The 27,054-nt window shown below is 42.1% G+C and overlaps 2 long non-coding RNA genes and 1 pseudogene across 2 annotated transcripts; 1 reads left to right on the top strand and 2 right to left on the bottom strand.

Moving 5' to 3' along the window:
• Nucleotides 1-4,866: 4,866 nt before the first annotated feature.
• Nucleotides 4,867-9,641, bottom strand: LOC138919106 (uncharacterized). Its single transcript, XR_011429009.1, has 2 exons — nucleotides 9,441-9,641; nucleotides 4,867-7,685 (listed from the first exon to the last, which is right to left on the bottom strand). It is a non-coding gene; the product is annotated as an uncharacterized lncRNA (long non-coding RNA).
• Nucleotides 9,642-13,025: 3,384 nt separating this feature from the next.
• Nucleotides 13,026-27,054, top strand: part of LOC111769007 (RCC1 and BTB domain-containing protein 1 pseudogene) — a 36,822-nt pseudogene continuing 22,793 nt past the window's right edge.
• Nucleotides 18,682-22,089, bottom strand: LOC138919105 (uncharacterized). Its single transcript, XR_011429008.1, has 2 exons — nucleotides 21,735-22,089; nucleotides 18,682-20,875 (listed from the first exon to the last, which is right to left on the bottom strand). It is a non-coding gene; the product is annotated as an uncharacterized lncRNA (long non-coding RNA).

Raw genomic sequence — 27,054 nt, 5'->3', positions numbered from 1 at the left:
CACAATGCCTGTACAATAGTGCATGCTTTTTACCACAATGAGAAATATTTAGAGAATAGCTTGATTGCTTCACCAAACAAAAGGAAAGACAGCATTCCATCTGTTCCTACTCTTTCCTAGTTCAATTTTATTTTTTATATGCATATTTGTGTAGCTAGTAATGCAGAGCAGAGTGAAATGCAGAATCCAGGTCATTTGGACCAAAGAAATGGAAAATGTTAACTGTCTTCGCCACTTGGTTTCACCTCTGGCAAGGAAGAGGAGTCAGCCAAGAAATTTGATGCTAGTGCAGACTGAAGGAGACGTTGTTGAGTAAGAAATTCAAAAATCTACTCACATGGAAACTGTATATATATTATATATATGTAGTCTCCTTATGGAATTCGTTTATGGAAAGCACTTTGGGTAGATTGTATGTGTTTTAAAATGAAAAAGAAAGAAGAAAATGACAATGCTCCAGCATTCTTCAGTCTTTTCAAACCCTTTCTGTGAGCTTGTTAGTCTCAAAGGTTATTGTACAGACCTGGCCAGTTTTGCACAAACAAAGCAGAGCAGATATCCAGTCCACCAACTCACAAGGTGCCCAGTCCATGGGTTCGTGGAACAACCCAGGGTGGTGTGAGCTGGGAAGAGACGCTGCCCACGCTTGCCAGCTAACTCTTCCTGGCCCACGTGACCTGTCAAATCGGCCAGAAGGACAAGCGCTGTAGTGCTGAAGCATGAGCTGCTTCACATTTAGAGCTTGTTACGTGCTTTGGACCAATATTTTAACTTGATTCCTTATAAGCTAAGATATAGTTCAGGGCAAGGATCTGTGTAGGATAAGAAGTAATTGAAATTATTGTCCTTTTTAAGTCCATTTCACCATAGACATATTTTTGACGTTTTCCTTCTCTTTAAGGAATATGATATAGCATTAAAAGATCAGTTAAGTAAACTCTGAGCTATTAGGCAATGGAACATTAATGGATAATCTACACTCATTTAAATTATAGGTATAGAGACAAAAGTTCTTTGATATAATGTTAAATTAAAAAGTAGTAAAATCCTACATACATCATATGATTTCGACTATGTAATGAAGATGTACTCATAGAAAAAACACTGGTAGGGAATATATAAAAATATTTATAATGAGGGCCAGCCCGGTGGGGCAGCAGTTAAGTTCACACGTTCCGCTTGAGCAGACTGGGTCTGCCGGTTCGGATCCCGGGTGCAGACATGGTACTGCTCATCAAGCCATGCTGTGGTAGGTGTCCCACATATGAAGTAGAGGAAGATGGGCATGGATGTTAGCTCAGGGCCAGTCTTCCTCAGCAAAAAGAGGAGGATTGGCAGCAGATGTTAACTCAAGGCTGGTCTTCCTCAAAAAAAAAAATTATAATGATTGTGTTTGTGTTTGCCAGTGAGTCATATTTTTCTTCTATTTTCAAACTTTGCAGATGTTCATTAATGAACACACACTATTTGTCAACAGTAAAATAAGCATAATAGTGTGGTCACAAATTTACTCATTTTATGATCAGATGTCAGCGAAAATATGGCCTTCAAAATTTCTTCATAACTTATCTGATCTTTTCCAAAAGTCCTCAACCCAATGGATAAGAAGAAAAAGCTAAATTTTATTCCAATCTGGTAAACGTAATCCAATCCGACAAATTAAACTATCTTTTTCTTGTAACTCAGTCTCTGCGTGAATGACCCAAGTATATGCTGTTTTTCAGAGCTTCACACCTTTTCCCAGACTCTCTCCAAGGTGGGCTGTGGTTCCAGCAGGGAGGTCTATGGCTACATGAGGTCATGGCCAGGAGGTGGAGACAAGGTCCTGGGAGATGGCGCTGTGTCCTCTGTGTTCTCCATGGTCCAAGATGGAGTGGCTGGTCCCAGTGAGACACCATGGGGCATCCTGCTGCTGTCAGCCACCAAAGTCTGCAGCTGGTGTCACTGTGCTCTGTCCTCCTCAGTTCAGTGAGAGCAGTGGCCTCCCTTGCAGACTGAGCTCTTATTGACATAACCCAGCAGTCAGTCACTTTCTGTGTTTTGTTCAACTTAGCACTGCTGTGACAAGTCGGCATGTTTAAATTGTTTCCCAAACTCTTAGAACAAAAAGGAAATGATTATGCAGAAAGCCAAAAAGGCCTTCAATAACAAGATCTCGCTTCCAAAGACTTTTTCTTCTCTCCTGCTGGGCCCAAAAGAGACGGATGGCAGATCTTTCACGGAGAACCAGACACCGGACTTGATCTGGAGTTGGCTGTTGAACTTCTCCAGTGATTACTCTGCCACAGAGGTGTTTTCCTAGAGGTGCCCTGTTCTAGAATCCTGGCTGGTGGGCCTGTGAGTGGTGGGTATAAATAAGCGGCAGTGACATGGAGGGTATAAAGCAGCACTTCCAGAGCCAGAGCGCCGAATGAAGGGGCCGTGGTCGGAGCGCAGGTAGCTCTGACATCTGAGGGGCAGATGATGTTCTTGATCAACCGCAGTGGCTGCTCCACTGGAGTGGAGATGGGAAGGGCCAGGCAGGCAGGCCCATTCTAGCAATGATGCTCACCATCGAAAGGCTAGCATCAGGGCCTGGACAGTCTCGTGATGGTGTCCCAATGAGCTGGGCACAGGTACATGTATGTAGCTTAATTTTGTGCCTGAGGGTGTCATATTGAATGGAGAGCCACCAAAAGTCCTCATAGACCATGTGAAAAGTCTTGAATCAGCAGGATGGCCTGCCTTCGTTGTTGAGGCAAAGCTAGAGCACTGGCTGCCAGTTCCTCTGGTGGTAGCATGTAACATCCTGGAAGAATCAGCACCTTTCCCAGGGATGCCTTTGGGTGGCTTTAGGCATAGTTAAGCAGAGCTGTTTACTGGCATTTGGCTGCCTGCTGTGCTGGTTGGTCTCCATCAACCATCCTGAAGAACAGAGTGTGCCTGGGAAGGTGCAGGTAAGGAAGGCTCCGTAAAGGGAGTGATATCTGTGCAGTCTTCAACGACGTGAAGGAGCTCCCCAGGTGAACGGGGGAAAAAAGAGAGAGACCAGATATGCAAAGGAGATGTGAAACAATGGCTTATCGGAGGAACTCCCAGTAGTCGGGCACGGTGATATTGTGTACACATGGAGAAGTGAGAAGATGAGACCAAGCAGTCCTACAAAGCACCGCCTTGGTTGTTACTGAACTCTGCTGGCTGACAGGTACATCTCTAGGTGGTGCGCGGCCTGAGGGCGAGGCGCTGCTGTGTGCTCACAGGTTGAATTGATTTGAAGATAATGGCCTGCTAGAGAGATGCGCACTCCGCAGAGCGCACATCCAGCGGAAGGCTTCTTCTAGGAACAGAGTTATCCCTGTGAGAAAGCCATTCCACCTGGTTTAGGTAGGGCTGAAGCGCCCCTAACTTTCCTTATCTTCTACAGAGGTGAGCGTGTGACCCAGGCCAGGCCTATTGACCCTCCTGCCCCATTGCTTTCCGTAGATGGGAAAGGGAACTATGTCTTCTGTTTTCTAGTAACTTGGTTCCATTACCCATGGCCATAGGAGCCTCTGAATCTTTCCCTGGAATCCACTTTTCATGCAGTTACTTCACCTTCTAAATTGTCCTCCTCCTGCATAACTGCTTTCTCTGGACTTCCAGGCCCTTCCTACCACTAGTCCTGGCAAAACTATAGGGGAAGAGAAACCTCATTTTTCTCTCTCCCTGCCCACCCAGAGCCCTAGTTATCTCCCACAGGATCTCCATTCAAGGCCTCGACCAGCCTGACACACTGGGCCTTGGGCAGAATGCTGGAGAGACATCCAGCAGGGGTTCCATCCTGCTCTGATGCCAGGAGGCCACTGACAATTTTCCCGTGAGGCAGGCTGGCCGTGCTCAGCACAGCAACTGGCAAGTGCGGAGCATTAGCTCCCGAAACTGACCTGACCTGGGCTTGATCTGCCCTCATATAAGCATCTTTGGAGTTCTCACATTTGTGTCCTCAGAGCAGGACAACCTTTAGAGCTTTCCCTTGACATACCTCCTCCCCAAACCCTAGCACCTCTCTCATTTCTTATTTTCTCCCCAGACCATGAAACTTCTACTGCTTTTCTAACAGAAAATTTAGTCAGGCAAAAATATGGTGAGACTAAGGAGAGCAGGCAGGGTCCTCTTGGTGCAGGTCCTTGCCTGACAGGCCTAGGATTTTTCATTTTACGCTACGGGTGATGAGATATTATCAGAGGATTTTAAACAGATGAATGACATGGTCAGATTTACATTTTCTGAAGATTCCTTCAAAGCAAAATGGAGAAGGATTGGAGAAGAGAGAGTCCGAAAGGCCAGGAAATAATCTGGAGAGGAAACGGTGAGGGCCTGAACCGAGGCAGGGCTGACATAGGAAGGGAAGACAGGGTCATCAGGAGGTGGGCTGAGCTGGAACTAGTGGAGGTAAAGGAGAGAGAAGGGTCTGCTCTGAGTCCAGATCTCTCTGCTTCTCTGGGGGTGAAGAGTAAGTGAGAAACAGGAGGAGGAGAGTGTTTAGGGGGTGGGCAGAAGAGGAGGATATTTTCATTGAGAGTTTATGAGACTTCCAGGTGCACATGTCTAGTGGCCAGTAGAATGATCAGGTGCAGAGAAAAAGTGAGGCTTGAGAGACAGATTTTAAAGTCAGACGTATGGAAAGCAATTAAAGTCGTGGAGAGAGGACCTTGCCTAGAGAGATGCAGAGACTATGCCTTCGCCCTCAGAATATTCTCAAGTGGCATGAGGGAATCAGGACTTTTATTGCAAATACATGGGTAGCACTTTCTTTATGAAACCTTCACAGACTTTCTTAAGCAAAATTAAGGCTTCCCATGTATATTAGTTTTCAAGGCCTGCCATAACAAAACACCACAGACTGGGTGGCTTAAATGACAGAAATTTATTTTCTTACAATTCTGGAGACTAGAAGCCCAAGATCAAGGTGTGGGCAGGTTTGGTTTCTCTGAGGCCTCTCTCCCTGGCGTGCAGATGGCCATCTTCTTGTTGTGTCCTCACATGGTCTTCTCTGTGCGTGTCTGGGCCTTTATCTCGTCTTCTGATAAGCACACCAGCCGTGTTTGGTTAGGGCCTGCCCTAATGACCCCATTTCAACTTAATTACCTCTTTGAAGTCCCTATCTCTAAATACAGTCACATTCTGATGTACTGGGGGTTAGGACTTCAGCATATGGATTTGTGAGGGGATACAATTCAGCCCATAACCCCACAGCTGGGCCGCCACTGCATCTCTGCCTGTTCCTCCCCGTGTGCACTTAGCTGTGCTCTAAGCCTCTGGCTGCATGCCCTTCCCCTGACGAGACTCAAAGCTCCATTCGGGCGGTAGCAATGTGTCACTCATCTCTGTGTCACCAGACACTGAACCAACACTACTGGTTCCAAGAAGTTATTTGAAAGCTTGAACACACTCTAAATCCAGGGGAAAACACCTCATTAACAAAACCAGTTTTCCTAGACCAGGAACGGATGGCCCAAGGACAAATTGCAGTCCACAGATGTGTTTTGTTTGGGCACATTGTTTTTGTTTTATGAAATCAAGAGATTTTATCTTTTAAAAAACTGGATTTTTCACTTCTCTTGAAAAATGTAGAGATCTGGCGACTGGAGGCTTTGTTCCTGCGTAGCAGGAATCAGCTCAGGCCTGTTAGCAGCTGCCACCTTTACTGCTTTTTCTAATTTTTATTATGAATATTTACAATGAATTCTCATGTACCTATCACATAACTTCAGCAATTATTCAAGTTTTGCCAATCTCATTTCGCCTATCCCTTTCTTGTTTTTTGTTTTTTTGCTTAAATATTTTAAAGCTAATCCCAGACATTTTAGTATCCCTTTGTAACTGAAAAAGATTTTATTTTTTACATAACCACTATGCCATTATTATGTCTTTAAAAATTAGCAATAATTCCTTCATAACATCTAATATATAGCCTATATTCGTATTTTCCTATTTCAAAATTGTCTTTTTATGGTTGGTTTGTTTAAATCAGTATTCAAAATTACTTATCACACTTGATTGTTATGTCTCTCAAAACACTTTTTTTTAAGATCATTGAATTGTTGAAAAAAGTAAGTCATTTGTCCTATCTAATGCCCCAGATTCAGAATTTGCTGGCTGTTTCCTCATGGCATCATTTAATATGTTCTTCTCGCTTTCATACTTCCTATAAACTGGTACTTTGAGCCAAAGCAGCTCTGTTCGATGTCACTTTCTACACAGGATGAAAGTTTTCTGTGTCTGTGCTGTCCAGGAGAGCAGCAGGGGATGAGAGCCCTCGAAATGACTGAGACACTGAATTTTCCAGGCTGCCCTGCAGCTGCTGAGGGCAGTGAACTACGGTGGAGTGGACAGGAAGTAGAGGCAGGCGACGGAGTCCACCTCTGGATGTGCCTCTGAAGGGAAGGGAGTTCGCTTTTACTTTCCCTCCTTCCGACCTCAGACTGCTGCCGGGCCTGCGAGCGTGGTGCTGAGTCTTCTCCACCACAAGCATGCAAGCGAGATTCTAGAGAAGACAGAGCAATAGGATGGCATGAACCCGGATCCCCAATACCATATCATCCCCAGACTGTCTATGGTCAAACTATTATGGGAGAGTTAAATTTCTATCTTACTTAAGCCACTGTTAAACTGGATGTTACTACAAACAGATCCACAAACTAACACATATCGCATTTAACACATCACATTAGCCTACAGGGGAAAGAGGCTCCTAATAGCCATACGCACAACGCACAGGAGAACTGTTTCCGTGGACGTGAGTCATCCTTCTTCCTCAACCTGCTGGGTGTGTCTTCAATCATCTAATGAACAAAGTACCAATAGTTGTTGGCAGAGATGACATACGAATGCGCTCAGTCAGGGACTTACCCTCATGAAGGCCAACCTTGCCACTGCTGAGTACCTAATTTTCCAGCAGGGTAGCAAACCCTGGCATCAGGATGGTACCATACCTCTGGGGTTCTGACAGCTAGCTACCTGTTGCCAGGCTGGTTTTATTTGGCCCCTTTCATTATGCAGACCATAACCAGAATAGATGCTTAATTCTGTATTTGAATAGGTTTCCCCAACCCTTCATTTTTCTGCCAGGACTAACATCTGTGTACTTATTGAATATCCTGTATACCACCATGCTTTCTTAGTCAATATTAGCTCCAAACAGGAGTTTATTTTACAGCAAAAAAATGTGAAGCAGTGGTATAATGCTCCTGCCATCCTTGTCATGTACTCTGGCCTTAAAGAACAGAACAGCGGAATGGATAAAGGACGGGGGAAATCACTAATACCAAACCAAAGCTGCATGATCAGTTGGAAAAATGAGAACAAGGCCTCTACTGTATTTTCTTAGCTGGGTACCCGGCCTTCAGAATAAGACACATTTTCCAGCCTCCCTTGCAGCTGTCTACAGCTATGAACTAAGGTTTAGTGGATGGAAGTAGAAGTGATGGGTTCAGCTTCTGAGCTGTGCTTCTGAAGGGAAGGCAGTAGCTTTCACTGACCCTTCTTCAGACCTCGGACTTCTGCCTGGTATGTGGGTGTTGTGCAGAAGATTGAGTAATTGCCCCTTCCCTCTGTTCTTTGTAAGAATTAACATAATTTAAACAAAAATCTTTTATCGCTTTCCTTTTCCTTTTTCTCTGTTGTTGTTTACAGCAGTAGTCTTCAAACTCCTTTGCCAGTAATTCCTGAAAAGAAATTTTGAAAAACTCCATCATACAATTTTAAATTACCTAAAATTTTTCAGAGTAAGTTTAAGTGGTTGTAATTTGTGCTATTTTATAAGTATTGGCATTTTTAAATAAATACATCATCTTTTAAATAAATTCAATAGAAACTTAACAGTATAACAATTTGAAAACTACCAGCATCCATTTAAAAACATATGAACAAGCTCTTTTTTAATAGTCAAAAGTTTTGCATCATTTTTTTCCTTTGAATTCATATTTGCATTCTACTTCCTTCACAAAATTTTATCCTAATGTATTGTATGTTTATGCTTGAGTGTCCTTTATTGACCATTCTCTGTGTAACAGAAATATGTATATACATTGAAATTGACGTTTTGAGATTCTCTGTGAATATGAGACTAAAATTAAAAAATGTCTTCTAGATTGAATCAACCCTACGATTATTATGCAAACACAAATGATCAAAACAACATACATATAAATATATTTTGATGAAAAATAATAAACATAAAAATAAAAATTTATTAGATACTTATTGAATTAGACAGCTTTTTAAAATATCTAACTTATGGATTTATGGATGAATAATACTCATTAGTGGAATGAGACAGGGTACGGCCTTAACTATATTCCAATTTTTAAATTGTTACCGATTTTATTTCTTAGAAATCTTGTTCGTATAAATAAGCAGGTGGAACTAGACGGAGTTTTGTTTTAATGGTATCATTTTGTTCTTTGAATTCTTTGTGAGTTAATTTTTTTTAAAATCATATGGTATCCATCATCAAAAATATTTTTAAGATTCTAATAAGTGACCACACAATTAAGTTCTCCTTCAATTTTATTGCAAGCAAAGAATTAGAAAGCACTTGACTTGCAAAGGAATTTTTAAACCCAGTTATTAGGGTTATTCACTTTCTCATTTCTGGAAAATATACCTAAAAAGCTTAACCAACCCATGCCTATCAAATGACTATTAATTGCACCTGTCTTATTTAAAAATACCTTATTTTTGAGATAAAATTGAGCAGAAATGGTTTAAAAGTAACCCAATAAGTTTGGAAATTTCACATTATGAATTTTACTATTGACTATAGAAAATATTCATAGTAAATTTCAATATTTGATAGTCTCGTCATGCCTTAAAAAGGTAATAGAGGGACAAAGAGATGGATACTGATATGATATATACAGATATTAGATATATATGTAGATAATCTATCTATATATATGCAGTTTCATTTAATGGCTGAAAATGATAAAGTTTGTACTTATGCATTTCACAGAATTAGAACAGCAAATCATCGTCTGCAAAAGAGGAATGAATCTTTGTTGTTAAAATATTTAATTCAGGCATTACATCTTGATTGCATTTAGGTAACATTTATCACAACTATGGTTTCTAAGAATACAGTTTAATCTATTTTGTGCAAATTAACAACAAAATAAAAGAAAGTACTGGGTTACTAGTAAAGCTGATCTAAACAAAGCATTTCAGTGATTCTTGTTAAATGTCTTAGTTCTACAAAATTCAAAACATATTACTGCTAGTTAATATATATCTAATTAGTATATTTTAGGAATAAATTAATGAACAGAGAATTGTTTAATGAGTGACAGTCAGCAGTAGACTTCGCTCCAAGTAAAAATAAATATGGATTTGGAGTAAGCAACATTCTTGTTAAAAGTTAATGAATATGATTCGTCTGTCAGTCTGAATAAGTGGTCAACAAAGATAAAACACTGACTTACCCTCAGATATACACTCCTTTTCTTTGAAGGTACAATATTGATCGATTACTCAGAAGTAAAAATAAATTTTTAGCTTCCTCTGTCTTGAAATTTTGAAAAGCATTCAACTGAGACGTACACCAAGACACAACCGCGTGGAAGTAACCGCCACGCTGGCTGAGAGTGTTGTAAATGCAGAGAGAGCTTGCTTCCAAGCAAATGGGCATTGCTCAAACTGGTCTGTCAAACCTTGAGAATCCAAGTTAGGACACAGACTTGTCACGTGTTTGTCACCCGGGTGAGATAAGGTGCCAGAGCCCTCATTTGCTGCCAATGGTCTTTGCTCTGCTTTCAAGAGACCCTCCCACGAAAGGAATCCTTCTCCTTTTCTTTTTTTTTGGAAGATGAGCCCTGAGCTAACCAATCCTCTTCTTTTTGCTGAGGAAGACTGGCCCTGAGCTAACATCTGCACCCATCTTCCTCTACTTTATACATGGGATGCCTGCCACAGCATGGCTTGATAAGCAGTGCGTAGGTCCCCACCGGGGATCAGAACTGGCGAACCCCAGGCCGCCAAAGCGGAGCATGTGAACTTAACTGCTATGCCACCGGGCTGGCCCCTGGAATACTTCTTTTATAAGAGGCAGGGGATGAAAGAGACTAAGCCATTAAAGGAAATTTTCATTTCTCCTGCTGTACCACTTCCTGGTATATCTGAATTCAGAACATCCTATTTCTAACGTCATGCTTCACTGTCAACTGAAAAACATGTTAGACAGCAAAAGGGACAAAACTTTTTTGTGAGTTTATGTGCCTTAATTAAAGAAAGCTTCTCCAACACCAATAGCCTAAAGTAGCTTGTTGTTTGGTCCTTCTGGGGTTTTATGCTCTGTTAAACGCACCATAGTAAGATCTGTGATGATGGAAAGGTATACTGGTAAAGTAAAGAAAGTCTACTGTACAAGAGGAGATGGGAAAGCGGAGAGGTGAGAGTCCTCTCACTCAAATGCGTCTCAGGCAGACCGGTCATCAGAGAGACTCCATACCGAAGCTGAAGAGCTGGACGTGGTTCCCTCAAAAGCTTCCATGCTGGAACGCCCCTGGAAATGTTTTTATGTACCTCTAAGTGTACTTGTACCCCAGACTGAAAACCACTGTTACTTAGGATGTGTTAGTAACGATTACATTTTCCAGCTAACTCATGGGTTGTCAAATACGTAAGGATATTTTGACAGAATTGAGGCGTAAGCACGCTCTAGGAAATCCTTGGCTTACAGCTTGTGATCATTGCCTCTAGATCAATACAAGAATGGACACATTTGCCTCATCTCCTATTGGAAAGGGGTGGCTGCAGTTGTCTGGGGCGGGGGGTGCACCATGCAGAGATGGGAAAGCTGCAGATGTATGAGATGAGTGGATGGGCATAGTGGAGTGGACAGTGTGCGGAGTACTGCTTATGTTTAGCTCACAACACTTTAGGTTTCTTTGGAAACACCCCTTGATATACAAGGTTGGGCACCCAGCAACCATGGCAAACTTGCCCCCCAAGAATAGATCATTGATTCCGGAATTGATGTTCGGCCTAAGCTGACTTAATCAGATCTTCCAAGGAATTTGAAGTTTTGGACTAAATGTCACCCAGAACATGAATTGTTAGAGGCGAGTCAGCCTAATGGCAGAATTCTAGAAAGATGGTCTCCTATTCCTCGAAGCTGCCTGATTTCAGACGTTCCTGAGGCTTAGGTTTTCAGTAGTTCCCTGTATCTCATGCAATACTACAGCATCCTCACGGTACCATTTTTAAATTTAGTAATGCTACGTAAATAAGTAGATCGATGAAACAGAATGGAATCCAGAAACAGACACAAATACATATGAGAATTTAATATGTTATAAAGTAGTATTTCAAAAATTAGTGGAGAAAAGAACTGTTCAATAGATGGAGTTGAGACAACCTCATTTCTTTTACCAAAATAAATTTAAGATAGATCAAATATCTCAATGAGAAAAATTCCATAAGCTATGCCTGAGGAGTTTCCTGGTCTTTTTCTTCCAAGATTTCATGCAAGGTGTCATCTGGGAGGCCGACTTTCCTGGGGGTGTACAACTTTTGCATTTCATTTCATGCTGGGTGCAGATTTGAAGCTTGGGATTATTTTAAGGGTTCAAGATCATAAACTGTTGCTTTGAACAACTTGGAAATTTTTTGGCAACGTGGTTACCCCAAAACTTAGTAGACTTCTGGTCCACTGGGAGAACCACAGCCAAAGACTTTATTCAGACATGATTTTAATGTATATACTTACCATTTCCTTACTGGCCTCTCCGTTCTGCATCCCTCTCAGGCATAGCTAGCTTCAGACCATTTGGAAGATCGCACTGTTAATCTGAGCTTTACTGGTGAGACTGCTCCTATTTTCTAGTTGAAGATTTTTAGGAGAATGTACTGGAAAAGAGGTTGGGACTCAGTCTTCAGCAAGGCTACTGCTTTACAGCCACCAAATGCTTAGAACAGCTTTAGTCTGGGACATAGAAGCAGTTGGTTTCTTCAAGCTCCAAAACAGAGCGGCTGCAACAGGCAGGCTGCAATGCAAAGTACCCTCCTGTATCTCCAGGCTGCACCACATTTAGGTTTGATTATTGTTAATTTGGGGAGGCAATACTGCCTTACAGGTGGTCATATGTTCTTGCAGGCACAAAATATTTATCTGTCTTTTTGTGATGCTAGCAGCCATTGATGCTCAAAGCTTAGATTGAATAATTCACTAGGGACTGTCAAAAATGTTGATATTCAGAATCTATTCTTTCTTCCTCAGTTTTCTGATGGACTACTTCCATAAAGAGAAACGTCACATCATCTACTATTTGGTTACCTAGTGTCATAGTTTATATAGGAAAGGCAGGATAAATGCTTGATTGTTTTACTTACCAGTGCTCGAAATAAAGAGTTGGTTTCCTAGCATCCTCTAACAATGACTAATTAGTTTTTTGCATCAAGATGAAATCATGGATTTAAATATATTTGATGTGCTGTGATCCATTGCAGTTATTATCCTTAGTGATACTTAAATTACTCCATCTTTAGTCAGTAAGAGCCAATAACAATACCACCAATGTGATTAGCGGAAAGAGTTACAAATATTTTGCACGTGCTCTCCCCATTCTCATCACATTTTTTTGCAACTGTACTGCGTCTGCATTGTCAGAGCATTCAGCCATTACACACTATGCTCTCTTCCTTACATCTCTCATTTAGTCTCAGTTTTGCATAGAAATTATATGCTCGGCCCGTGAAGCTTCCCAGATCCCCTCAGCTCTCCCAGCGGCTGGACGCAGCTGGACAGGGTGGCAGCAGCTGGCCTCCCGGGTGCCTGCCTTCTCTTCAGGTAGTTGACACCGCCCAATTCTGCTGCTTCCATAGCATCCGAACCTCTGCATCAGAGCACTGGTGTGAGCGTCTGTTGATGTGTCTAGACTCCCTCTCCCCATGAAAAGGCCCAGCTGAGAAGGTGGAGGAAGTACTGGGCACGTTGCCGGGGAAAGTGAGGGATCCATTTAACCGAAGAGATGTCTGCTTATTTATAGGAATTACTTGAAGCCAGAGTCATGGTGGATGTAGGAAAGTGGCCAATCTTCACTCCGCTCTCACCTCAAGAAATTGCAGCTATTGGGAAAGCATGTCTTTGGCACCTCAGCCAACGAAGCACTCTACGTTACTGACAATGATGAGGTCTCCCTATTTGGACTGAGCTGTAGTAACTGTCTAGGAACTGGAGATAACCAGGGAACACTTATACCAAAAAGCTGGAAGCCCTGTGTGGAAAGAAGGTTAAAAGCCTTCGTTATGGGAGTGGACCACGTGTTCTTTTCAGCAGTGAAGATGGAGTTGTTTACGCCTGGGGCCACAATGGATACAGCCAGCTTGGGAATGGGACAACCAGCTAAGGCACTGCTCCCATCCAAGTCTGCGCCAATCTCTTGATCAAGCAAGTGGTTGAAGTAGACTGTGGCTCACATCATTCAATGGCTCTGGCTGCCGCTGGAGAGGGATTTGCTTGGGGCGATAACAGCTGTGGCCAGGTGGGGTCAGGATCTACAGCAAATCAACCAACTCCTCAGAAAGTTACAAACTGTTTACATACTGAGAGGGTGGTTGGCACTGCCTGCAGTCAGACCTCGTCCGTGACTGTTCTGGACAATGGTGGCATTACAACGGCAATGGTCAGCTGGGCTTGGGAAACAATGGCAATCAGCTGACCCGTGCGAGAGTGGCAGCTTTGCCCAATGTGTGTGCACCAGATTGTCTGCAGCTATGCACATACTCTAGCACTAACAGACCAGGGCTTGCTCTGTGCCTGGGGAGCTAACACGTATGGGCAGCTGGGAACTGGCAATAAAAATAACCTACTAAACCCAGCACACATCACGGTGGAGAAAGAAAGGTAGAGATTGCAGCCTGCCACTCTGCCCACACATCTGCTGCCAAAACCCAGGGCGGGCACGTGTATACGGGGGGGCCAACGCCTGTGCGATGGGTCATCCTGCCTCACCTCGCCCCCTTCTCCTGCCAGATGACGTGTTTGCCTGCTGTGCCTCTCCCGCCGTCTCGTGACACCTCCTGTCTGTAGAGCATGAAAACTTTTTAACAGTTGCAGAGTCACTGAAGAAAGAATTTGATAGTCCTGAAACTGCTGATTTGAAGTTCCAAATTAATGGGAAATATATCCACGTCCATAAAGCTGTTTTGAAAACCAGGTGTGAGCACTTGTGATCCATTTTCAGTCTTACTGGAATGAGGACATGAAGGAAGTGACAGAAAGAGACCAGTTTTCTTGTCCAGTGAATCGTGGCTTTCCCCAGTCCTCTACACAGATGCAGTCCATCTGCCGCCCAAAGGTGCTATAGGTCTTTTGGATTTGGCCAGCTCTTACTGTGAAAACAGACTGCAAACACTTTGCCAGCACATTATCGAGCGAGGAGGCACTGTGGAGAATGCCTTTTCATTGTTCTCTGCTGCGGTCAGACATGACGCAGAGGATTTGGAAGAATTCTGCTGTAAGTTTTGCATCAATCATTTGACAGAAGTTACACAGACTGCAAATGGATGACCTGCTAAAGGAATTCATTGCAAAGCCAGTAAACGTGGAGCCTTTAAGAACCGAAGCCCAAAGCTGCTGGGTCTTGTGTGAGCGCTGGGGCCGGCGATGGGTGCCGGTGTGCCGTTTGTGCTCCGCAGGTGATATAATTCTGCAGGTAGGAAACCCACCAACTGGCTTTTTTTACGTCCAAGACCCAGTTCTCTGTGTAGGAATATATGAAGGATGTACGGCTTTTCCTGAACCCGTTTTAAACAACTCTCGTTTCCGGATATGTGCATTTTAAATGTGACCTTACGTTTGGCTGGAACATTGTTAAAGGGTGAAAGTGTAGCTGGTTGTTTTCTTTGTTTCGGTTTTTGATTAGAGGAACTTGTGAACTTGGGACGGGGAAGTTGGTGGCACTCTCCCGGCTCACATATCAGCAACCCTTTTGACACCAGGAGTTGAGAGAGTTTGTGAGTTGTGAGCCAGACACAGAGGCCTCACCATGAACTGAAGATGCCCACTTAGGGCCTGTTGAAGTGCTGTGTTAGTCGTTACTTCCGTGGCCTTACTGGGAAGGAAGAGTTAGGATGATTTGACGCTTTTGTTTACGTGTTTGCACTACTGATGACTTTTTTTAATTTCACGATGTATCAAAATAATATTCAGTTTAATATGAGTTAAACCTATTGAAATGATAATTATGTAAAGATAAATTTCTAGGTTAGCCAAGATCTCTCTTAAGACTTAAGCACAGGGGCCGGCCTGGTGGTGCAGTGGTTAGGTTCGCACGTTCTGCTTAGGCGGCCCGGGCTTCACCGGTTCTGATCTCAGGTGCAGACCTATGCACCGCTTATCAAGCCATGCTGTGGCAGGCGTCCCACATATAAAGTAGAGGAACATGGGCACAGATGTTTGCTCAGGGCCAGTCTTTCTCAGCAAAAAAAGAGGAGGATTGGTGGTAGATGTTAGCTCAGGGCTAATCTTTCTCAAAAAAACAAAAAAAAAGACAAGCACATAAACAGTAGTAATTTGTAACTCTCCATGAAAAGTTGATAATGAAAGAAACTTCATTTGGACAAAGGTGAATATTTTATAAACTAAAATCTCCACCACTATCCAGTGTGTTTTATTTTATTAAGATAAAATTTGAGAACTCAAGTTTAAATTGCCCCCCGTTTCCCTTACAAATGCTCATCATGAGGGAAATAATGACGTACTCGTCGTGCTCTGGCCCTCCTGAATCATGGCTGCTGCACCGTCACACCTGCTGAGTCTCACTCGAAGCAGCCTTTCTCACAGCAGCTTTCGCACAGCACTGGATGGGGTCTGCCTTCTCCCTTTGTCTGGGCCACGCACCATCACAGGCTGGCTTAGCCGAAACTTCTCCAGCTTTCACTTCTGATTTTCCTCTCCTTTTGATTGTGCTAGGTATAATATTCAGCATAATTTAACTTTGAAAAAAGATCAAAATTCGGGGGTTTTTTGGTCTGGTTATGAGGTGTGACTTTGGGAGGTAAGAGTGCTCACCTCTGAGTTTTATCACGTGTGTCCTTTGAGCTTACTTTAAGAACAGAGCTTTGTTCTGCTCTCCGGCCCACGGACTCATTTCCATTTGCGGGGGCTCCCTTAGCGAACTCTTTCCTGCTTGGAAGGTCCCCCATCTGAACTTGGAGCTCAAATACATTTCAGAGCCGGACTAACAAGAAGGTGGCGAGATGCTGCAGCTGCTCTTTTTAGCAATGTCTTTAAGAGGGGTCGGGGGTGGGGGGGGGATGCTTTGGGTGGACCCAAAGATAGGAATCCCCTGACAGATGACGTAAATACAAACCCAGAAGCCCCAGCCCCTTTTCTTGACCATGTCACAAGTGACTGAAGCCCAGTGAATTGTTAGGTTAGAATTAGTTCTGCAACATGATAGAATTTTTCTTACCAGGTTGATAAATGCACATTAATTTGATTATTAGCTATGATGGGTAGAATTGTAACGATCAGCGGTTTGTAGGCTTATGATCTGGACAGAACAAGAACTTCAGTATGTTTACCATTGCTCGTCCTTGAAAAAACTTCACAAAAGGCACAAATTAAAGTAGTAGATTCAGAGGCCCGCCGGCCAAGTGGTTAAGTTCACGCACTCTGCTTTGGCGGCCCAGGGTTTCGCCCGTTGGAATCCTGGGCGGGGACATGGTACCGCTCATCAGGCCATGCTGAGGCGGCATCCTACATGCCACAACTAGAGGGACCCACAACTAAAAATACACAACTACGTACCAGAGGGCTTTGGAGAAAAAGGAAAAAAAAAATCTTTAAAGTAGTAGATTTATTTCCATAGGTAATTCATTCATTCAGCAAATATTTACTGGGTTCCTAAAATAGGTAAAGAACCACTTCTCCTATCAGATTAGTGAGCAAGTTGAGTATGTATGTAGTAAAGAGAACAGGGATAAGTCCTTCAAAAAGTACTTATCTTTGTACTTTTGTACTTTGTACTTATCTCATTTTTCTATTTGATTTTGTTGTTAATCATAGCAGGAGATAAAAACTATTCTTTGAATTGCTTTCTTCGTGATGTAATAAGGAAAGCCAAAGTATTCATATGTCTTAAAATAGCCCTAAATGTGTTCTTGAATTTCTCACTGGGAGAATGTTCGATACACTAGCATATAGGCTGTATTTATGTAATGTTTAGAATGACATATTAATAAATAATCTGTTAGAAAAAGAATTATATGCTCATCATCACTCATTTTGTCAATGTCTCAAGTATTTTGCTTCTCCGAATCTCAATTCTTCTGTCATATTCTTGATCAAGTGTTCCTGGGAAAAGTGCGTATTACTCATATGTGTCGGGTACATAAGTTTTTAAAACAAATTCGAAGCTTAAAATATATGCATAAATTTACATTGTATAAAAACACAGTTGTATACCTGAGTGGGCTTCTATCAAAGCTGAATACCTCCAGAGACTGAATTGTGTTTTCTCGTTTTTGATGAGGAAAATTGGCATTTGCTTCACCATTTTCAAAGACAAAGAATTTTCCTGCAAATGTCCCACTCTGATGGGGGACGTTGATAACGGAGAAGGCTGTGCATGTGTGGGGGCAAGGGGTATATGGGAAATCTCTGTACCTTTCTTTCAATTTTGCTGTAAACCTAAAAGTGCTCTAAAAAATAATCTTTAAAAAAATGCTTCCTGAAACAGATCTGGATCTTTAAAATACCACTTGAGTCTTCTCTCTTAGATATGCAGGTTCCAGCATCTGGGGTTCCTGATTTGTTAGCTGAATTGTCAAGGGGAGGCAGATGTCCAGTAGGTCCACTGGGAGTAGCATCCAAATTTGCATCTGCAAGAGCAATGATACCTACGTAATGCCAGCTGCCTGGTTAATTGCAACCATAAGACACAACAATTGTTAAACGCATCTCAGGTTCAGAGATGTTAAAATGTTAAAAATATGTATATTGCAGCTTAGCAGCAACATAATTATTTCAGACGTCTCTCTGATGAGAGAGATCATTTGAGCTAAAAGTTGAATGTTAGAAAGAACGGAGGGACTTTTCTAACCACAGAAAGTGCTTCCCTGTCTTTTTATTTCTCACACTCACTTTTCTGCTGGGGCAGCATTTCTCACACTTCTTCTCCTTCTGTTTGAAAATAGAACAGCTGCTACAACCAATAAAAGTGGATATTTTATTTCAAAAAAAATCACCAATTTTTTCACTTCGCATAAACTTCATATTTTTCTCACAATTTTTTTCATGCTAGAGAAGGGAGATATGTTAAAGAAGCAGAATAAAGATGATTTAATAGATTCAGATGTTATTCTCTAAATAGACTTCCAGTACCTATAATTGTTTTACAACATCTCTTCGGTTTCCGTCGTGGAGCCAGCAGGAAGTCACAGTGTTTTCGTCTCCAATGGGTTTTCAGTCTCTTCAGGCAGCCCTAAGCCCAAAGCATGCTCATCTTTCTGTCCCAGGCCTCTTGCTGGTTGAGATTTTAAGAACAAAGGTTTGAATTCTCTCCAGCTCATCCTAGAATCATTTCCTAGGTCAGAGTTCAAGGAAGCATCCTTAACCCTCCTTTCCTAAATTGTGATCTTCCCCTTTATCAGAAGGCAAGAACTCTCTCACTTTAGCCTTCTTCTCCATTCTTTGTTAATTTAGAAATCTGAACAATATTAAGGCAGTTGCTTCTAATGCAGATAAAAACTGAAATAGTCAATGAGAAAGTATTCTACTGCTGACTACAAAGAGAGAAAAATGACAGTGTAGTGAATTTTGAATAAAGTTGAATTTATTCAATTAGACCATCCATTATTCTGAGGTTGTCTCTGTGTTTTTATGTTAAACAGACTTTTTAAAAAAAATTATAATGGTAATGGGTAGAAACTTTTTTGTTTTGCCTTTTAGTAATGTCCTTACTTGCCAAAATAAGTTCACAAAGCCACAGGAGCCATGGTCCTAAGGTCTGTGGTACAGGAGGAACTCAGCCTGCCTGTGGAGACCGCCATTTTCCTCTCATGTGTGTTTCACCCTGCACCCCAGCTAACGCAGCAATGCTCGGTTTGTCATGGACGCAGCTCACTCTGCAGTAATGCTGTGTGCAGTTATTCTGTGAGCAGAACACAGAAAGAACTAAAATATCTATCAATAAGGAAACGCTTAAATTACCATAGAACTAGGGATGTCGCGCAGTAGTTATGAACAATGAGGCTGATGTAAATGTGTGCAAAGTCCAGGGCTCCCTGACCAGGGCGGAAGGAGGAGTGTGTTAGTCATTGAGTGGAGTAGTCTGGGCTCCCCAGAGAAACAGAACCAATAAATATCTCTTCTCTAAATAGATAGATAGATATAGATAAGGATATGGATATAGATATAGATCTAGATCTATCTATCTACACACATAGTGAGAGAGAGGGAGATTTGTTATAAGGTATTGACTCATGTAATTGTGGAAGCTGAGAAGTCCAAGATGTGCAGTTGGCAAGCTGGAGGCCCAGGAGAGCCAATGGTGCAGTTCCAGTCCAAGTCTGATGGCCTGAAAACCAGGAGAGAGGTGTGAGTTCAAGTCTGAGTACAAGTTCAAAGCAGGAGAAGAATGTATGTCTCAGCTTGAAGACAGACAGAGAGAAAGATTTCTTTCTTACTCAGCCTTTTATTCTACTCACACCTTCAACAGATTGGATGAGGCCCACCCACATTGGCGAGGGCAATCTGCCTTAGTCAGTCTGATTCAAGTTAATCTCATCTAGAAACACCCTCACAGACACACCCAGAAATAATTTTTAACCAAATATCTAGGCACCCTGTGGCCAGAAATATATACACATAATTTTATGTGTTAACATAAAATTAACCATCACAACTCTACTCCTTGTCAACTTTACGCTCAGATACACCTTCTTAAGCTAGACTTAATCTCCAAATAAAGATAATAACAAGCTCATGAATCCATCTAACGTGAAGCAGCTATTCTGTGGGCAACTAGAAATGTACTAATCCCTCCGCCAGAAGAGGTAAGTCCTTTGAGTGACATTTACTCTTCTCCTTGAGATCCTGTAATCTAAACACTATAATATAAAGTCAATAAATCTTATGTTATGTGATAAGGGAATAAGGGAGGGAAGAAAACAAAGATATTTACTTAAAAATACACACACACATATGAATATTGTAGGGGAGGAAGACATTTCCTCTACCCACTGTGAGTTCTTCTGGCTGGAGAACAAATTAAATTCACATGAGACAGAATAACAGGAGAAAATTAAACAAAGCTTTATAACATGTATACATGGGAGAGGCTCAGGCAACCTGAGCAACTTGCCAAAATGGCTGAAACCACCACCTTAAATATCACCTTCAGCTACAGACAATGGAGGATGTTGGGGGTGGGGGGAGTCACTTACAGGAGGTTACAAGACAAGTAAACAAGATGCAGATTTAAGTCCTTGCCTTTGGCATTGATTAAGAGTTTCTAAAGATAAGGTCATCCCCCCTCCTTCCTGGTACAGAGAGGAGACACCTTTACAGATGGAGATTTCCCTTACAATGTAAATGTCTCTTAACAAAGGGTAAGTAAATTCCACTTTTTAGAGTCTCTTTCCTGTCTGCTGTTTTCAAAAGTAACCAGCCCAAAATAATCCTCATGCCAGAGAGACATATCTTGGGGTGGACAATTCCCGTCCCCCACAGTCCCATCTTTGAAACTTTTAGGTTTCACAGTCCTTTGTAAGTTCAAGAAGTTTCATAGTCCAGAAGCTGAGTGGTAGATTGTTTCATCTCACTGAACACAATTCTTAGTCCTGGTAATAGGTCAGTCCAGTTAAATCCATTTTTGAAGGTGGTGATACAGGTGGGATCCCAAAGTTAGGCCTATATTTTGGAAGCAAGCAATCAGGTATTTAATAAGTATTTCTACAGAAATAAAAAAGAAAAACAAGGTCAATGGTTGGAGCAAATTATAAACTAGTCCCTGAATCCAGGGGGCAGCCAGTCAAGAAGGTTTCTAGATGTCAGAGCCAGAGCATCTTTTGCAGCTTGAAATGTCTCTGACGATGTCATCGGGCATTCAGGTATCTTGCTGAGTGGCTTACAGCTTACACAGCAACAGACAGGAATCTCTCTTAAGTTTCTATCAAGTTGTTCAGCTTTAGGGTACAAGGTTTCAGAAAAAAGGGTAAGTTCAATCCTCAATGATTCCAAATGAAAATGAGGAAAAAATTGAAAACATTAGTTTGGAGATTTGTAACCAGATATTTCAGTAGAAGAATTCAGGATCCAGTCCAGTTCACAGGTAGAAAGAAAAACCTCAAAGACAATTAACAGAACTAGGATCTAATATCCACAAATGTGTATTATAATTTTTCACTGAAGCATAATTTTTCTCTCTAAAAAATCACCCACATTTTTACCAAAGATAGCCAAATTAAGACTAATTGGTTTGCAATATAAGTTTAGTTTCAATAAACTTGGCTCAATTATTTACATAAGTGCAGCAAGTATAGCAACTGATCATATAGGCTCTTAAATCTGCTTTGCTGGAATTTTTTATGAGGAATCTCAGATTGAACTTTAAAGACCTCTCAAGAACAAAAAAGCCAAGCCAAGGACTTGCCATCGGATTTTGCCTGCAGTACCTACAGATTTGTGTGAATTTCTCTCTTTTCTTGAGATTCCCCAAAATATTTCGAGGTTCCTTGCACCTGCCAGATAAACAAGCTTCCTTACTTACCAGGTAAGATTGCTGGAATCTCTCTCTGTAAATAAGGTACCAGGTCCATTTTTCCAAGTGGCTGTATTTCCAGAAAGTCAACCTTATTCCTCAAAGGCAGTATTGTCATATCCAAGCCTGTATGTTTCTCTCCAATATGACATTCTGGTTGTGGGGACCTGGAATTGGCCACTCCAAGATATGTCTCTTTGGCATCAGGATTATTTGAGGCTGATTGCTTTTGATAAACTGGGACAGGGAAGGAGGCTCTGAGGAATGGAACTCGCCCTTTGTTAGGACACGTTTACATTTGTAAGGTAAATCTCTATCTGTAAAAGGTGCCTCCCTCTCTGTACCAGGAAGAAGAAAGGAGATGACCTTCTCTCTAGAAACTCTTAATCAATACCAAAGGCAAGGACTTAAATCTGCATTTTATTGTGCTAGTCTGGTAACCTCCTGTAACTGACTTCCCTCCCCCTCCCAACTTGGGCATGTCTTAAGGATTAAGCATCTTTCCTCAGGCTAGGAACTGATTGCTGCGCTCACCTGTGACAGTCCAGCTCCAGACAATCCACTTGCCTCCGGCTTCGCCCTCTGAGACAGCAGACCACTACCTGCTGTGTCCATCAAGCACTGTGCTGACAGGGCAATCTTGTGACTATTGTGGGAGGGACATTTCAATCACATGTGAAACACCCTGTTTGGGGGTGTATAACCACTATGTGCATCCCACTTCTTCGGTGCCCTTTCTTCCTTCGGGAAGAAAGGCCCCGGGCCATGGTTCCTCATAAAGCTTTGTTTAATTTTCTCTGGCTATTCTGTCTCATGTGAATTTAATTCGTTCTCCGGCCAGATGAACCCACATTTGGGGAGAGGAAATGTCCTCCTCCCCTACAGTTTTGGCGTAGTCAGCAGGATGAAATTTCACTGGCTGGACACTGCTTGCTCCTGGACTGCTGCGGCCAAGAGATCCCGGACCCCTGACGAGAGCCGGCAAGAGGTAAGAGTTCTTACCAGGTCAGTCTCCCGGATCTCTGCCTGCAGGCTCCAATGGAAGCAAGAGTGGTGAGATTTTTTGCTCTTCTAAATTTAGATTAGCAGGAGAAAATGTTGGTGAGGCTAGCTTCTTGGACTCAGCGACTCTAGTATTTGAGTACTCACAGGTTGTAGATCCTTTTCCTCCCAGAGATAGACTTTTCCTTGTCTCTGTCTTTTTGTCTGTCATAAGACACAGGCATCTCTATAAGCCTGTTGTCTGGGCTTTTTGTCTTGTTCTATGTCTTGAGAGCTTGGCTTTGTGACCTTTCTGGTCTCTGCCATCGGAGGATGCATGTACCGGCACGCATCTTGGCGGCCAGCCGAGTAGACTAGGGTTCCGGGACACACTCTTGGTCCGGCTGTGTAAGCTCTCAGGGGAGTTTGTCATAAGAGGTCCCAATTGATTTCATAAGGGGCCTTTGTCGTCTCAACCTTTGTTGCTTGCCTTTACTTTCTTAGGCTATTTTTGGGAGTGAATTTTCTGGATCTCTTTTGGGGACGCCTCTTTGTCCTTGGTTAAGCTTTGGTTGAGTCGCTGTTAAGATCCTACTCGTCAATTTGGCCAGACGATGGATTATTTAAATTCGGAAAACTTCTAAATTGGGGAAAAAAATTGTGAGAGCTCTCATCATAATTTTTACTGGTGTCTATGAAAAAAGGCCAAATTAAAAAAGAAACACGGAAAATGGTAACTAGGTTTTGTCGACGAAAATAATCCATATCCAATCTATAAGTGAAAATTTGGGTGAGTTTATTCTGAGCTTAACTCTGAGGATTATAACCCGGGAGAGTCTTTCCACAAAGGAACAGAGCACTCCAAAGAAGTGGGGGGTATAAGGGTGGTTATATACCCTCAAAGAGGATGTTTCACATAGGATTGAAATGTCCCTTTTACAATAGTCGCGAGACTGCTCTGTCCGCACAGCGATTGATGGAAATAGCAGGTAGGTCTTCTGTCTCTGTGAACACAGCAGGGTGGCAGTCTGTTGTCTCCAGCTGGGTGGTCACAGGTGAGCTGGGAGGTGAGTGCAGCAATCAGTTCCTAGCCTAAAGAAAAATGCTAATGTCGGGGGGAAGTTGCATCTTTATCTGAAGGGCCTTTGTTCTGGCCAAAGGAAATGTCTAAGTAGATATGCTATGCGTGCTCAATAGCCAGTCAGGCCCTTTTGGAGGAAAAAAAAGGAAGTCAGGCCGAATTAGGTTTATACCAAATGGCTTCCTCATATACTCCAATATATCCTATTGCTTGCCATTTTTATTTGTCAGTTTAAACCCTGACTCAGGTTATACTTGAATTGGTGAAATATAAAGGTCTGAGTGTTGATAAGATTGTAAAAGGTGGAATGCTTGAGCTCATTTTCTTTTTATGAAGAGGTTATATCAACTTTGCCTGAGTATATTTTAAAACGTCTTTCTGGGACTACTTCCTTATGCAATAAGACTAAGACCTGTTAAGTCCTGGCCATGGGTCCTGTCCCCATGCTGCAGCTCTTCACTGCCCTTGGGCCCTGTCCCCATGCTATTTGAATAGAGGAGCATTACTTCCAGACCTTGAGTCCAGGAAGTCTTTCTTTTGACTCCTTGGCTTGCTGAGCCCGCTTGCTTCACCAGCTTGGGAGCTGAAGTTCTAGTCTTCCTTGTGCCTTTCTCTTTTTCAAGGATGGATCTAAATTCACTGCTCCATCGGGAACCTTCTCAGACAGCTGTATGAATCCATGTTTGCTGCCCATGGTTACTGTATGGGGCAAATTGTGGCATTCAGCCTGAAGAGAATCAGTACCTTAAGCCTGAGGGTGATGGAAAATGAATTAATCCATTCATTCCTGACTCTATCTCTAATAGACAAATTTTACGTGGGCACGGGTCGGCCACTTAAGTCATTAGGATGGCCGCCAATCTCCAAGACTCCCGTGGAAGGTTTCTTTTCCTAAGGCTGGATTGGGATCCCTTCCTCTGGCACCTGACCATGCTCTGAACTGTGGGAAAAGTCCCACTCGGGACTCCAGTTCAAGGAAAGTACCAAACTCTAACCTTTGGTTGAGTATGGGAACCCCTTCTTGGGAGAATGGCTCCAGGACGCAATTGGGTAGAATGTCCCCCAGACCGGCGGAAAAATTCCTCGCTGTTTTTCTCTGTTCTTTGATCTTTGGGACAACTCACCTGGCACTTAATGACTGCCAGGCATAATAGGGAAGGTGTACAAGGGATGCAATGCAGAGGGACGCCCCCATCGCCCCTTGCTATAGGAACCCCACAGGCAGAACAAGTAGGACGCTGCCCTAGGTTCAGGAGATTTTCAAGGTAATGGACCCTTTTCTTTCCTCTCTCTTAAAGTGACAGTAGCCATTTCGGGCTCCTTTTGAGCTTTGCAATAGAGAAACAAATTTTTAAGGTGTCAAAGGCTCCACTCCCGGGAGCCCCCACTCTGGTTTCTGGGCCTGATCACCCCGGCAACCACGTGGGGTGCCCTCTCTTGGCGATTGACTTGTTAAGCATTTAGGTGCCTACTGAGTTGGTTATGAAAATAGGAGACCTGTGATTTATTCTGTGAACTGTCCTGATGGTGTTGTGTGCCCCGGCACGGGAACTGCTGTGTGACCTCTATCTCGATAACCCTTGGGGAAGAGGCCATGAGGGTGAGGCCTGACCTCTTTTCCTTTGTTCTCCAGGCCTTTGCCTCCTGCTTCCCTGCCTGGCTCACCGTGCTGGCTCAGGGACTAAGTGGGATTTGACAAGATCTTATAACTATGTTGATGTCTGCAGTCAGGCGCCTTTGCACCCTTTCTCTGGCCTTGTCAGTCGGACACCAGCTTTATGACCATGAGGAATGCCTCAACCCAGAGACTCACCCCCTGGGTGCATTTTAAAGTTGGAAACGCTTTCAGTTGGATGGTTTATGCCCCAGAAACTCCAGCTTGGAGAAAACTTGAGGAGTTTCTCTGTGCCTTTGTGATGTAGTTGGACAGGCAGGTCAATCTAGAATGTCATTAAGTTAAACCCAGTAACTTCCAACTGTCCTTGGAAAATCCTTGCAAGACTGGAAATACAGCTCTAGAGGCAGTTCAGATTCCACCCAGTTCCTTTATCTCAAAAAGGATTATCATCTCCCCTCTCCAGGAACTACTATCTAGCCCATCACTAATTCCTAAGACTGGAAAAAAAAAAAAAAAAAGAAAAAGAGGGGAAAGGTCATAAGCGTGCCCTTGCTGAGAAAAAAAACTAGCATCTTGAGTGTCTTCTCCACAAATATTAGTAAAAGGCTCAAAAAAAAATTGGATTCATAACTAGGGAGCATTATATTATTGTACCAGATTCATGGAGTGATTTTTAAAATAATAGCTGTGGAAGCTCTGTGTCTGTGTGTCTATATGCGCGTGATATTTTTACCCCTGGGTGATATGGCCAAAACTAAGAGCTCTGTTTAATTGGATTAAAGTAAGCGCTTACATAAATTCTAAATGCAATGGAAATTAACCCAATGTCTTTTAAGTTAAGACAATATGGATTAATCTTTGGTTAATGAAAGTTTAAGTTTGTTCGTTTGATTGAAAACTGTCTTCTTGTCAGAGTTGTCGGTATTTGCATACGATGCAGGCATGCAGCCTGGGCTTACTAGTCAAAAAAGGCTCATGTTGTCTGTTAGAAATTTGTCAGCATAATAACTTTAAATGGTAGCTGTTTGTTAATGTCTCAAAGTTTTTGTGGGTAATCTAAACATAATTATTGGGAACAAATGGTTTAGACATAAATGAAATAAGAGTTTATAGATAACTTTTTTTTAGCAATAATTATAGTTTATGGTATGTGTATTTAAAATAACTTCCAAAATCTTTTTGGTAACTTGAAACTTTGAGGCTAAAAGCGTTTGGGTCCATCAGAAAGTGTGCCTCGTGTTTTATTGTAAAGTGGCATGTTTCTAGAAATTATGAAAAGTGTTTAGAATGTTCATATAAAAGACAGTTCATAATTGCTTAGTTTTTAGTTTTTTACTAGGGTCTGTAAGGGTTAAAAGTCTAATTAACATACGTAATTAAAGCTATTGGAAATTAATAAGGAAAACAGCTCTGTATTCAAGGAAAGTAAAATGTATGTTTTTAGTAAAGAGGGTGTAAAGAATGGAAATATTTGTTTGATGGGTTAAGAATGATAAATTTGTCCTAATATACTAGAAAGTAAGAAAGAAAGCATGGAACAAATTCTGAATGCAAAAGAAAGTTACAGAAATTCTGAAAAGAGTTTTGTACCTGGTCAAGTTGGCTAAGACTGAAATGAATCTAATTAAGTAAATGGGTTTTAATATGAA

This window comes from Equus caballus, chromosome 19 (assembly GCF_041296265.1).
Source record: "Equus caballus isolate H_3958 breed thoroughbred chromosome 19, TB-T2T, whole genome shotgun sequence".
NCBI lineage: Eukaryota > Metazoa > Chordata > Mammalia > Perissodactyla > Equidae > Equus > Equus caballus.
This window is presented reverse-complemented; position numbering and strand designations above follow the sequence as displayed.